At 49.9% G+C, this 14,146-nt stretch overlaps 1 protein-coding gene across 1 annotated transcript in view; it reads right to left on the bottom strand.

Annotated features, from left to right (window-relative positions):
* Positions 1-9,631: 9,631 nt before the first annotated feature.
* DYSF (dysferlin) overlaps positions 9,632-14,146 on the bottom strand; it is a 26,493-nt gene continuing 21,978 nt past the window's right edge. Inside the window, exons 6-7 of the transcript XR_002104349.1 lie at positions 11,292-11,298; positions 9,632-9,643 (exon numbers count right to left, since the gene is read on the bottom strand). The gene's annotated coding sequence lies outside the window, so the exon portion shown is untranslated. The remainder of the gene's footprint in view (positions 9,644-11,291; positions 11,299-14,146) is intronic.

The raw sequence follows: 14,146 nt of genomic DNA, 5'->3' as shown, positions 1-14,146 counted from the left end.
TCGTTTGATTGGAAGCCATGAGCATCTTGTAAAGCATTATTGGAAAAGCCCCATGTCTGCACACGCCAGGGGATTTGTTGAAGACTGTGGGCCATATTGTCTTCAGCAATCCCTCGCCATGAAGGATGACTGTCTTCCATGATTGCCTTATCCAGGGGTCTGAAGAAGGCCAACGAGGCTGATGCAGGATCAACAGCCTCTGTTAAGAGGGCCATATAAAGTGTTCAGAGCAGCAGGACTGGGCACTGGGACACGGACATCTGGGTTATTCTGCATCTTCAATGGGTTGCTGAATGCCCAGGCATGCCAGGGCTCCAAGCTTGAGGAAGACAGGGCATGGCCTCAGCCGCTTTTGCACCACCGGTGAAAGAGGCACAGGTTGCAACAGAGAGCAAGATGCATCCCCTTGGAGCTGGATTTCTTGATGCGTTGCTGCAATTAATCCCACAGCACGTCCAACCCCTTTTGTTTTCATGGTCACTGCAGACTTACAGAGGACACCCACGTACACACATGTGCACGCACGCACACGGTGCACTCGCACTCTCTTGGGCTCTTTCCTTTAAACTAAACAAGAGCTATTTAGACATTGAATTTCTGATCACACTCGGCATGAAAAGAATCTGACACCTGTTTTCTGGAGCAACATTTACGTGCCTGAGGATTTTGCACGTGCTTTGCAGGCTTCGCCACCCTCAAACCCCCTCCTCTTTTAATGCTCCTGTTCTTTCTGAGTGCGATGATACCACTGAAAAAGGGTAAGCAGAGGTAGCAGAGCCTGCTTGAGTTTGCAAAGAGGCTGAAACAGTATCAAGGGGTGCAAATTCTCCCCTCTTGCTCAATGTAACAGTGACACAGACACCTAATGGACAGTGAAGTGAATGCTTACCTGTTTTACCACTAATGGCTTCAGCAAGAAAATCCAAGCCAGTGGGCCTCCCCAGTGACCTCTACCCCTCTCCCACCCATCTCCAAAGGCCAGACATCCTTGGGTCCACAGCCCCACTATCCCAATAACACTGACACACATTTCCACATTTCAAAGTAAAACTCATGTCCTACAGAGCACATCCAAACCCGTGGAAGTGCAAAAGAAGAAGCAGGAAATGTCACACTATGTCAAGCAATAGCTGATGATCAGAGGACCTTCCATATTTATTTGAATCCTTCTTATCTGAAGCTGCTACAACAGTGAATTTTCCCTGCAGAGGTCGGCGGGGGGGGGGGACATCAAAGGCCTGATGGCAGTGAAATGCCCAGGGATCGTGTGCATGTGGTCTCTGCTTTCTTCTGTGCTACGGTGCATCATGGGACTGGTAGGGATAAAGTGAGCGAGCAAAAAACCTTCTTGCAAGGAAAGAACAATCACAGGGCAGCATTGAGCGTCTGGGAAAGATGGGATTGGGTTTTCCTCCGAAAGTGCCCTGGTTCCATAGGTAGCATCATAGTGATGTGGTAGCAGTGATGGTCCAGAGATAGAGTCCTAGACAATGAAGGCTGGAGGGACCTCAGGAGGTCACATCTAGTCCAACCCCCTGCTCCAAGCAAGACCAGCCCCAACTGTATCATCCCAGGCAAGGCTTTGTCTACCCGGGGCTTAAACACCTCCAAGGATGTGGACTCCACCACCTCTCTGGGGAGCTTGTTCCAGTGCTTCACCACCCTCCTCAGAAGAAAGTTTTTCCTAATATCCAACCTCAGCTTCCCTTGCTGCAGCTTGAGCCCACTGCTCCTTGTCCTGTCGTCTGCCCCCACTGAGACCAGCCCAGCTCCAGCCTCTTTGCAGCTCCCGTGCAGGGAGGTGAAGGCTGCTCTTCAATCCCCCTCGGTCTTCTCTTCTCCAGACTCAATCAGCCCAGTTCCCTCAGCTTCTTCTCTCCTCCCCAACCAAAACCGGATGAAGGATGTCTTGCATTTGAAAGCTTGTCTAACTTTAATCCCAGCTACGCAGCTGATGCAAGAAAAGAGTTCACCCCAAGAAATCCTGTTCCTTAGGTGAATTCATTCAAGAAGCCCCAGGGGCAAGTACAGTCGCCTGCCCACTGCTTCCACAGAGACTGGGAAGCCTACCCCACCAGTGTCCCCTGCATCAGTTACAAACCAGAAGACACCCCGCTTACGTAATTATGTCCACTCTGAGGCCCCTTAGTCTTAAAACATCCTAGAAGAGGCAGGGAAGGCCTAGGCAGGTAGCTGGGAAGCTGAGAGCAGGTCTACACATTCATGAATGCACTCTAATTAATGCGCATTAAGTTTAGGACTTGGTTAACCAGGTACTAATTCAATGCACAGTAATTTGCACTACTGTGCAGCAGCACCGGCACATGGATTTTTTTCATGCATACTGCACAGTAGCCTAATAGCACTGCAGGGTACCGTATTAACACGGTTTTTGACCGGCACGCTACTGCGCTGCGTTATTGGGCTACTGCACAGTAAGCGTCTCGTGTAGACGTGCCCTGAGAGTAGCAACACACAGATTTCAGTCTGCAGCCTGGAGATGAAGCACAAAGCGGGAACTGCAGCAGGGACAACTCACGGCCCCCCTCCTTTCCCCCCTCCAGACCCCTGAGGCCGACAGTAGCTTTCCTGACCTCATCAGCCTGACAAGGTTAACAAGGCAATATTGACCTAGTAGCCTTTCACATGTAATTAGCTTGCAGTTTCATGTTACATGCGGTCGGGCTGTTTTATTTGAGGAAAATCTGACTTGCTGTTCCCACATTTGGTTTGCAAAGTGTGTGCGAGGGGAAATATAAGCCGGGAGGGGGGAGAAGTAGAAGCCCTCTCTTTTTCTCTCTCTCACTCCCCCTCTTTCATCCACTCTTCATTAGAGAGGTCCCGTCAAGGCGGCTGAACGGAACATTCCCCTATGTGCTGAACCAGCTCAGCCAAAATTCGGAGCGTCCCTGCCACGGCCGAGGCCAAAGTAAATGTCCCGCAGCCATCGATATGATTATTATTATTAGTCTGAGTTAGCGTGCTGGATGGAAATGATTAACAGGTTTCAAAAATTCTCAAGATCAGGGTTTTGTTTTGTTTTTTTTCTGGGACAAAATACATATATAGAAAGAGAGAAATGTAACTTGAACTCCCCGCTGGTTGGAGATGGCACAGGGGGACTTGGGAAAAGCTATTTATTCCCTCCGCTGACCAGACAGAAGCAAGGCAAGCAGCGGGAAGGCGCTCAGCTTGGAAGCTGAAGGTTGACATGGTTGGCAACATGCGTGCGTGCTTGTCGTTCATCCCTTGGATGGGTGGCTCCAGGTTCAAAGCCAGGCCCTGCTACAGGGCAAATTATTGGGTCTCTCTGCTCTGGGTTTTCCCCTGAGCCGTAAAACTGGGGCAATCATTAGGACTGTGCAAGTAATGGACTTTTCCACCCTCCGGCAGTTCCAAAAACAACGAAGCAGCATTTGTTCAACTCAGAAATGAGTTGTTTGAGGTCCATGTTGAGCTTTCCTCTTCTTTTTTTTTCCCTCCCTGACTATTTAAATGAATCTCACAATGAGATGTCAGGTTGCATCAGGCCAGAAAGATGCTTTGTCACAGGGAAATGTAGAACAGAACATGGCCACTTGTTTTTCAAAAGTTTCTTTCCTTTGTTTTGGTTGTTCCCGGGGTCTATTTTTAGGCAGAATGATGGGGAAAAACCATAGCAAAGGTGAAAAGTGCTGCAGTGTTGGCATACCTTATTTTTACACACACACACACATGCACGCATGTACACACACACACACACACACACAGCTCCACGATTTGACCTGTCAAAAGGTTGTGATTGTGGCAGCCAAATTGTGATGAGTGCCCAATTAGATCATTTAAAGGTGACCTAAAGTCAACCTATGCAGCTTCCCCTGAAGCAGTCAAATGGCTATTGAATTTACATATTAATCTATGAATGATGTAATCCTAAAATGTCACACACACACACACACACACACACACGCACACACACAGAGTCTATGTTGGAAACAATTGCCCAGCTCTGGTCAGACTGTTGCCCTACCCCTCAGGGGCATGGTGAGGATTCACTTAGGTATGAACCCTAGCAGTTCAGATGCTATAGGGTTTACCCCAAAAAGAAGATAGCTTTGCTGCTAGCACACATTTTGGATTCAAAGATGAGCCTCTTTGAAGATCTGCAGGACAAACCCAATGGCTAGAACATAGCCCCAGTGACTGAGTCTTGGGGAGTGAGGAGAAGGTCCCTTGGGATGCCTACCCGCGTAGGATTGAGGGTAGCAGGGCTCTATTCTCAGAGGTGGCATTTGACCTGCCATATAAGCTTGGCAAAGTCACTTAGCATCATGATGCCATAAATTACCCATAATCGTACCTGTCTCACTTTCCAAAGTGCTTGTAGTTCATTGATGGAACAGCACTAGGCCCCCTTAATCCTAAGACATCCTTAAGATCATAAAATCATAAAAAGGCTGGAAGGGACCTCAGGAGGTCACATCTAATCCAACCCCCTGCTCCAAGCAGGACCAGCCCCAACTACATCACCCCAGCTGAGGCTTTGGGATGATATAGTTGGAGATGGTCCCGTTTTATCCAAAAGATGCCTGATCATTAGGATTTATGGCTACTTCTTCACCGTTCAGGCATGCTGAGTAGGAAGCACATAGTGATACAGTCTCTTCCCCAAAAAACTTCCCACCTCAACCTAAACCTGGAGACAATGAATGGAAACAGCCAGGGAGTAGGGTTAGCAGTGGGTAATAGAGAGACATCACCCGTCTGCATGGCAGATGGACATTAGACCCAACTGTCTGCCACCCATCTTTTAAGAATCTGGAGCCCCTTAAAAAGGATGCAAAGGCTAAGGGACAGCCCCGTAGAGTCATGGAAGCAGGGAATTGAGAAATGCAATGGTAGGACTACATGACCCCTTCCAACCCTGTGATCTTGAGGTTCCAGTCGACTTTTCTACTGTGAAAGGCTTGCCCTGAAATTGTTCCTTCTGCACGGATGATAGGTGTACACCACATAATGAACTAGCTGCAGAAGGCAATCAGGAACGTCTACACCTTCCCCTTCACATAAGAAGAGGGGAAAAAGGAGACACAGACAATTCAAAACCCATTCAAGAGAGAAAGGTGTTTGTCTTAGCAGATTTTAAATCAGATCTGACTGTTGATGACACTAGCACGGGAGCAGATAAACATACAACTATCTCGTGGTAGTTCACATAATAAGCAGCCATTATGGTGCATCACTGCTAGGCAGTGGGGGAGACGGTTGTCTTTACCAAACAGCTCACATTGGGTGGATGTAGATGGACAAAATCTAACCCAGTGTAGTTTCTCCCAGTAGAGTTTTGGTGCAGTTTCTCCCAGTAGAGCTTTACCCCTGATTCTTTCAAGATTAATTTCACACCAGAACTGGCTGACTTATCCCAGCTGGAAGAGATGCATCACCTGTGTACTACCTTTCAACACCAGTAGGACGCTGACTGCAACACTGGTAGGATGCTGCTGTGTTTCCAATCCCACAGTGTTTTGCCTCTCCTGTCCTGACATGCGTCCGAGATTCAACAAGGGGTGCAGCCTACAATTGCTCGTGGTCACTGAAAGGACAGAAATGTCATTGTGGACTGTTGCATTTGTCTGGAGCTCTTTCTACAGCAGTGCAAGAAGCAAGGAAGGATAAAACTGCAGAACTTCAGAGTTGCCTTATGGAGCTAGCCCCAGGCCCAGAAAGCCCCGAGGCCTGTCTCTCACAGAGGCACAGAGTGGATGCTGAGGAGAAGAGCATGGCAGGTCCATGCCCTGCCCCTTTTCTCTGCCTCTTCCAGCATTCAGAAGCCCGGGAAGGCTTCATGCGGAGGTCGCAGCCCTAGGTATTGCATTTAATCCTCTATGATAGGCCAATCCTCTCTGAATGTGTCCAATCTCCCTTTGACCCTGGGTAAATTGTCAGCCTCTGCAATATCCTGTGGCAATGAGTTCCACAAGCTCATCACACCCTGCGTGATAAAAAACATTGCTAATTACTAGGTACGCTGGCATTGTCAACCCCCAGGGTCATGTGTTAGGTCCCAAAATGTGAACCCAATGGGCTATTCTGGTTTCACTACAGCTCGTTGGATTGCCACTGTGAGCAATTCATCCCCTTTCCCTATTCTGTTGTATCCTCCAGAGGCTGCAACAGAGACAAGGGCTCATCAGATTAGGATGATTCTTGCCCCATACCAGCCCAAGCTACCAGTACACTTTGCTAGTTACCACTGGGTGATGGACAGCTCATGCAAGCCATTTCAGTCTATGGGACCATGACTGCTCACGAGGTAGGTCGGAGACCCCTAAGTAACAGGGTCTTGCCTCCGTTCCCAGCGTGAGATCCATCTATTTTAAGCAGGGTGGTGAAACACAAGGAACAGTCTTCAGCAGTCCTTTGATTAGAGAATGAACTCTACCATGGCTCTTGGATGGGTCTTGAGGTGACTTAAGAGTCCAATCCTGGAGCCAAAGATCCATCTGCAGAAACTGTAGGTCTTTCCACAAGGGAAGAGTAGGTTGCCTCTCTTCTCAGACAACCACCAGCCCCGAAATATCTGTGCAACCCCACCATTTCTGTAACGACTTATAATCAGCAAATTAAACGGCATAGCAACAGGACCAGCTTGGAAGTGGAGTGAACGCATATCACCATTGCTCTACTGCACTATTGCACCATTGCACTATTCCATGCTCCACTGAATAGTATCAACCCAGCTCATTTTGGTGGTGGCATGATACATACACCCTTCCCCCCGCCCCCGAAGGGTAAAGAGGATTTAAACCCATGATCTGTAGCCTTCCAGCTGGAGCAGCAAACTCAGTTAGCAAACAGCAACAGTAGGTTGCTATTGTCGGCACAGAGTAATCGTAGGAGTAGGATTTTGTGTCTTTGTTGAGCACACATTGTGCCGCAACTGGAAATGGTTTGCATGTCACAAGCGTATTGCATAAGGAGCTACAATCTGGATTCCCTCCCTGCAATGACAAGAGAAGGTCTCCAACGTGGCAGCTAGAGATACAAGCCAGATACCAAAGCTTCATCAGCCAGTGAAGGACCAATCAAGAGGAGATGGGGCTAATCTGGTGTTTGATCATGTCTAGATGACCCTACGGAAACTTCTCCTGCCTTCTGTGGTGCTAAAGGTAGTGGGGAAAGGATGCTGCCCACGTCCCTACCTGGTAGCATTGGTTGTAGAAACTGATGCTTCCTCACCAGGCTAACTCAATGACTTGCTAGACTTGGGTAGACTTTTGACCTTGACTTTTTTCTTTGACAGCCCCTTTCCACCCCACCAACACCGACACTCACACCAGACCTGGCTTTGTCAAGGCACAAATGACCCAGCGACCATTTCTAGCTAGTTACATGCAGTGCAACCTGGATCACTCGTGGGATCGTAGGAAAGCTGAGCTCATACAGTCACATCTAGTCCATCCCCCCGCTCAAGGCAGGATGAGCCGTCCCAGCCAAGGGTCTGTGCAACCTGCTCTTGGAAACGTCTGGGGATGGAGACCCCACCACTTCTCCAGGTGCCTGTTCCAGTGCTGGACCAAGGGGTTTGCGACCCACCAAGTTGCAGAGTCAAGGATGATCCATGCAGCAGTTTGCATTAGCTGAAGCACTGCAGCGACTCCCAGCAGCTGTGCATGACCCCAGCTCATTCCCAAACTCTCCTCTTTGCAAGGGCAGTGGAGATCATGAACTATCCCGGATCTCCTGCATACCACACCCTTCTCTTTTCCCTGGCCAAAGCACCTAAGCATAGAGCAGGCTTGCTGCCTGGGGCTTTCCCCCTTAGGGACACTGCTGTCTTTCCAGTCCCAAGCATTTAGAAATTATGAGTCAGGGCCTCCAAAATGTATGAGATTTTTAAAAGAAAAACAACTAGGAGCAAGCTGTTTTTCTTGGCCTGATTTGAGAGTCTTTGGGTTTCATGTCCCCTCCCACAGAGATTAAACATGTTTTTACTTGTAAGTAAAACCTGAGGCCTCTCCCATAATCACATGACTCCGGGCGCTGGGGCTTGAAATACCCACCAGCAAATATCCCCAGGTCCTTGTCGGTGCTTCATTCAGCTGCTTTCACTTTCTCTTTGCAGCTGCTCCTGCCCAGACTGCTCTGGAGTTGGACCAGGAGGTTACAAAGGCCGCCGGGAACAGAAGCAAAATTCATTTTCTGTTTGTTTTTAAATCTATTTTCTTGTGGGGGGGAATGCATGAAAACGGATCCGTTCCTCTTCGACCAGGGAGCAGCTAATGAGAAACAGAAGCCCTGCTGCTCGGGCAGTGTCAAGGCTGAGCCGGAGGGAAAGTGGATCGTGAGCATCCCTCCCGCATGGGAAGCACAAGACCGGACGATGCACCAGGCCTTTTCCATCTCTGCCCCCAAGCCCCTCAGCCCCACCGCTGCTTCTTGCCTCGTGCCAGATGTCAAGGCCTGGCATTGCCCACAATCCAGGACGTGGCATTTAGCAGCGTTGCAGAGACACCACCCCCGGCTCTCTCCCGCCCCAGCTGAAAACCCCATTGAAACCTTGACACAGAAGCCGCTTAACCCCACTGAGAAAGCTCTATCTTGGGTGGTATTGGCCTCTTTTGTCCCCCTCCAGCAGCTTTTTGTTCCTCCTCGCGGTAGCTGGCAGCTCCTAAGGAGCACAAAGAGCCTCTGAACAGCAGGCCCCATCTGTGCGAGCCATCCCAGAGACGCACGTGCACGTGCGTGCGTGCGCGTGCGCACAGCTTTTGCACGGATGAAAGTAATGCTCATACATTTTCCCCGTCTTCGTTAGGGAGTTTTATTGTTAGTGTAAAACCCACCAGGGCTCTTCCCCTCCTCCCCGCCTCGACTTTCCCTTTCAGCGCAGCGAGCGCGGCTGGCACGGGCTCAGCACAATCAGCGAGCTAATAAAGGCGCGCAGCGCTGATCTCCATTCATGCATTAACTTGGCATAACATTTATATAAACCCAGACCTGCCTTCCATTACCCCAAATCCCCAATCAGAGCAACTAACCTCCTATCACAGCAATTAGTGCTTTGTCCAAGTTGGCAGCAATCTCCCCATCAAGGTCTGGATGATTTACGGCGCTGGAATCGAGGGGCGGAGGGGCCGGGAAAGGCCCTTTGCTGCAAAACAGTTTAACCCACGCGGCGCCTCTCTGCCTACGGCTCACCGCTGACGGACTCCAAGCTCAGGCCTGGCACGTATGGGGCATTTTCCTATAGCCGCAGACTGCCGAGCATCAGAATAGTTCAGCAAATGCTCTTCATCCTCCCTCTGCACCCCCTGAAGCTGCCCCAGCTGCTGCCTCGGTTTCCCCGCTTTGCCCAGCAAAGCGCCAATGGGCACTTTCGTCGCTTCTGCGGTCTGGTGTCTTGCCCCCATCAAACCCTCCTCTCAAAACCAACTGGGCCATAGCTCCAGGCTATGGTCACTCATCGCCCAACGCCGCACCACCGGGCCTTGCACATCCATCTCCCAGGCCCTATGGCGGTGATCTCTGAAGAGTCACGTCTCCCCCTTCTCCTTCCAGCCTCACCAAGCTACATTACAAGCATGCCTTAAATATGGGGTCGGGTGCTTGCTACCACACACACACGTCTATAATTTCCCAGCTCCCTCAGAGACCCACAGGCCTGCTCAAGAAGACCCAGACCTCAAACCTGTGCTGCCTCCGTGCTCCCCCCGGCAGCGTATTATATCCCCATGCACAGACATTAAATACACCTGGGAAAGCCTGTTCTCAGCAAGTAGAGGAGTCCCCAGAAGCAACCCCGGTACCAGTAGCAACCAGTACCAGCCCCAGTAGCACCAACCCATGGCCAGATATTCAGCTGGTCTACACAGGAATAACCTCACTGAAATCTGCTTGCATAGACATCAGCCCTTGATGTCCACAAGAGACAGGCCTGAAGTGCAGCCTTCAACCGTCCAGACTAGCAGCTGGATTTGAACCCACCAGACCAGACTGCTGCTACCCAGACTGCAGAAACAAGCTCTACAGGCTGCTACTGCAGAGAAACATGAAACACGTTTTACAGACCAGATACCCAAGGTGCCTACATGGCCTCAGCAATTAAGCATCTTCCAGAAGGTTGCAAGGGTGAATTGGCTACAGCTGTGCAATTACGTTGCACGAATAATTTATTTGTCCAAAACACAAGTTTGCCCCAAAAATGGGGGGTTGAGGGGCTTGTAAAAATTGCAATTTCTTGATATTCCTGAAGCAAAACGTTTCAAATTTTCATTTAAAAAACATGCAGTCCTTTGGAAATGTGACAAAGTTCATTTTCCAAAAGGGTTGAAACGGAGCTTTTGGCTTCAGGTTGAAACAAGACTTTTTAATTGGTCCTAAATGATGGTGCTGCTAGGAGAATGTGCTTTGCACGATCCCTTTCTGTGGACCGAATGTGCTTCAGCGCATTTTAACAAACCACTTTTGTCCTTGCAATGGTGTCGGTGGGATCGAGTTGAGGTTGATCTCTATCCCCCGGCTCCTGGATGGGTTTTGAGGTGACTTAAGAGTCCAATCTGCCCGCAGACGTTACAGGTCTTGCTGCAGCGGAGCATAGACAGCAGGCTGGGACGGCTCTCTTCCATCCTTTGCTTTCTCTTCCTTGCTTCGAGAGCAAGACCATGTGCCTCAAAACGGGCTGCCGCTTGGCCGAGATGGTGGCACCATTGGAGCTGGTCGGCAGCCAGCTCAACTCTAGACATCAAGCAGCAGCTTCAGCGAGGATGCTGGCATTTGCACAGCGATCTTCCCGTTGTCCGAATGGTAGGATGCTGACAGCCCTTGTGTTACCCGTGGCAGGTCAGGGTGATCTCAGTGTTTGGGGCAAGGTGCCTGGCAGTTGTGCTAGACGGGTGTTTGTGCATAGTCCAGCACTTGTATCGGATGGTTTAGACAGGGCACAACCTGCCTTGGGCAGCAGGTTGGACTAGACGTGGCCCCCCCACCGAGGGCCCTGCCAGCCCAGCTGTTCAAGGATCCTATGACTGATCTTACACAGCTTCACTGATTTCACGCAAAACCGAAATATAACGTGCGCGACTCCAGAAAAGTGCCGTTACCCCCACTCTACACAGAAGGCGACTGGGGCACAAAGAGACTAACGTGATCCATTGGAAGTAAATTGATTTTTTTAAATGGCTTTTGGACCACATCAAAGACATTTTTTCAGTTTTCCTGCAAAAAAAAAATATCCTTGGAACTATTTTTCTTTTGGTTTGTTGCTGCGGTTGGTCAGCTGGAAGCAAAGAGGGGCAGGGAAAAGAAGAGAACACCCCCCACCTCCCCAAACCTGTAAATGTTTTATTCCATTGTAAGTTGAAACAAAATGGATGTCTCCACATCATTGCATTGAACAATGAAGCATGTCCGTAAATGGTTTTGGAGCGGCTGGGTTGGGTTTTTTTTAATTCCTTTCCAATGGTGGAAGGAAATTGCACCATCTTTGTTCACCAACGCCAGGGTCTGCATGTCCTAGAGTCCTTTCGAGCATCTTTCCCATTTGAATCCAAATGCATTGAATCCCTAATGCAGGGGTCTTCAATCAGCTGGCAGCCCACGTTCCCTGCCGGAGCTGTGGCACTGGTCCAACTAGCGAACATGGGCTAACCCTGCTGCTATTCTGGTCCCCTTTCCTGTTCCTGACTGCAGGCAACTCACATCCCCAGCCAAGGGTGAATGCCCTTTCCACTGTGTAGTTCAAAAGCTTTCAGCACTGGCTCCCCACTTTCCTGGACACCTGGGTCCTGTATGCAGTGTGGGCTGTGGCAGGAGCAGCTGAGGACATTTTTGAGTCCCTGAAGCAGGTAAGACTCCTCGCTCCAGTGGACCATTCATTTGATATCCTTCCCTGGTGGGTTTCAGGAAGGCTCAGGTGCTCCACCCATTCCTGTACCACTAACGCGAGGAAGTGTAAGGGGCTAGATGGGGACATCCTGTTGTCATGACCATCATTGCCAGTAGGTTGTTCAAAGAGGCTGGTTTTGCCAGACTCCTGGGAGGCGAGCATGATCTGGATTTCCTTACTGTCCTCTGCAAGCTCACTGCATGGCAGGATACCCTCCTTAATGACCTCACAAGGCCCGTTAATGGTCAGCATGGTGCTTGGATGAAAGATGCACCCTTAGGTAATAGTTACTAGGAACACAGGACTGCGAGGTACCTCCTGGAGCATCAGAGCCGCCCCCGCCCCCGCTACCATAAGCACCGAGGACCTATAACTCCCTTCAGACCCTGCTCAAGATCTAGGATAAGAATGAGCTGCGCCAGTGGTTTTCAACCTTTTTTCATTTGCAGACCCCTAAAAAATGTCAAAGGGAGGTGCAGGCCCCTTTGAATGGTAAGTGTGGGTGTTCACATACTTTGGATTGCCCATAGTCATCTTTCACGGACCCCTTCAACATAATCGGTGGACCGCCAGGGGACCCCGGACCACAGGTTGAAAACTACTGGTCTAAGCCATCTGCCTTCATGACTCCGACAGGGAAACTGCTCCAGGATCTCACCATGCTGATGACTGCTGTAACTATATTAAGGATCTGCATGCCTATTAGCTACCGTGCTCCAGACACCGTTCCCTGGCTAAGTGAAAAAACACGCCCCGCACTGCACCGATTATTTACCCTTCAGCCAGGGACTCTGGATTCTCCATCATTTCAAGGTGACGAAGAGGCTGATTTAGCTGCGAAGGGCGCGCTAGATCTCGGAGGGGAGGAGGAAAGCTGCTTTGATAGACGAGCTGATGCTTTTCCATCTCGAGACCTGGCTAGCCCGGGGTTTGGTTTGATAATGTTCATTGCCCGGCGACCCGTATATAAAAATAAACGGTTGGGTTTTAACAAGCTGTTACCAAAGAAAGTAGGACGTTAATCGTCTCCAGCCCTTCAAGCTGGCCCCCTGCATTTTAATTGCGTGCAGACCTCGTTGAATTAAACAGTCCCATATTTTCCAGTTAGCTGGGGCCATGTTGTAAATGGGTTTCCTACCGACAACCCCTTCCCACTCTCCCCTTGGGTCTGTGACTAGACCCTTCTTGATGCCACTCTTGTGCTGGGACCATCTCAGGCAAGGGAGAACTTCTCCCAGGGATCACAAAACCAATTGCACATGAAAGGTTATCATCACAACACAGAGACAGTGGGCTTTGTGCAACTCATTGCTCGCAGGGCCACATGATGTGCCACCCATCCCCTGCCCTGTCCTCTCAGCTACGTGGCCTGGTGTCCCAAGCAGTGGACGACATCACCACCCACTGCCCCTTGATCCTCTCAAATTTAGCATTGAGCCCCAGGGCTAAATCAGAGATTAAAATGTCCAAGTGACTTTGGAGTCCACGTCCCACCTGAAACCATGTCTCCAGCTCTCATGTGTGCAGGTCCCTTGATAATATCCCGCCATGTTTCCAGCTTGACCCTGGCCCCTGCCACATTGGTTTCTCGGGATCTGGATTTGCTGCCCCAACCCCTGGATTTGTCCCGTTTCCGCTCCAGACCGAACCCGCAGCAGGGAAAGAAGAGCTCCCCATATCCAGCCCTAAATGGAGGGAGCGATTCAGGGATGACTGATGTGTGGTCACGACCCCACAAGAACAGCTTTGGAATTAATTAAATGAAATCCTAGGCCTGGACCGCCGTCAAACCCAAACCCTGACTTCAACACTAAACTGCATCCAGAGTCGAGTCGGAACAGCCCAGCCGCTGCTCTCGGACCATTGCTTCGAAGAAATGCGATCCAGGGTCCGTATAGTACAGCACACCGCCTCTCGCTGCCAAAATCCCTGAACTGGCTCAATACTCTCTGCCTGGCATGGCATAGGACTTTGTAAATATACCCTCCCTATGGCATTTATAGTGCAACTACCACATTAGATGCATCCTCCTAAGCTGGTCTCAGCCATGACTAGTACTGGACACCCCAAAAGGTAGGACAAGAAAGCCTAGAGGACAATTATGCATGTCCAAGAAGATGGCACAAGAAAGCCTAGGGGATAATTATAGACACCCCAGAAGATGGCACAAGAAAGCCTAGGGGATAATTATGGATGCCCAAGAAGATGGCACAAGAAAGCCTAGAGGACAATTATAGACACCCCAAAAGATGGCACAAGAAAGCCATGGGGATAATTATGGAC

This window comes from Crocodylus porosus, unplaced genomic scaffold (genome assembly GCF_001723895.1).
Source record: "Crocodylus porosus isolate Cpor-Errol unplaced genomic scaffold, CroPor_comp1, whole genome shotgun sequence".
In the NCBI taxonomy this organism is placed as follows: Eukaryota; Metazoa; Chordata; order Crocodylia; family Crocodylidae; genus Crocodylus; species Crocodylus porosus.
The sequence above is the reverse complement of the archived record's forward strand: the minus strand, read 5'-3'. Positions and strand labels throughout refer to the sequence as shown.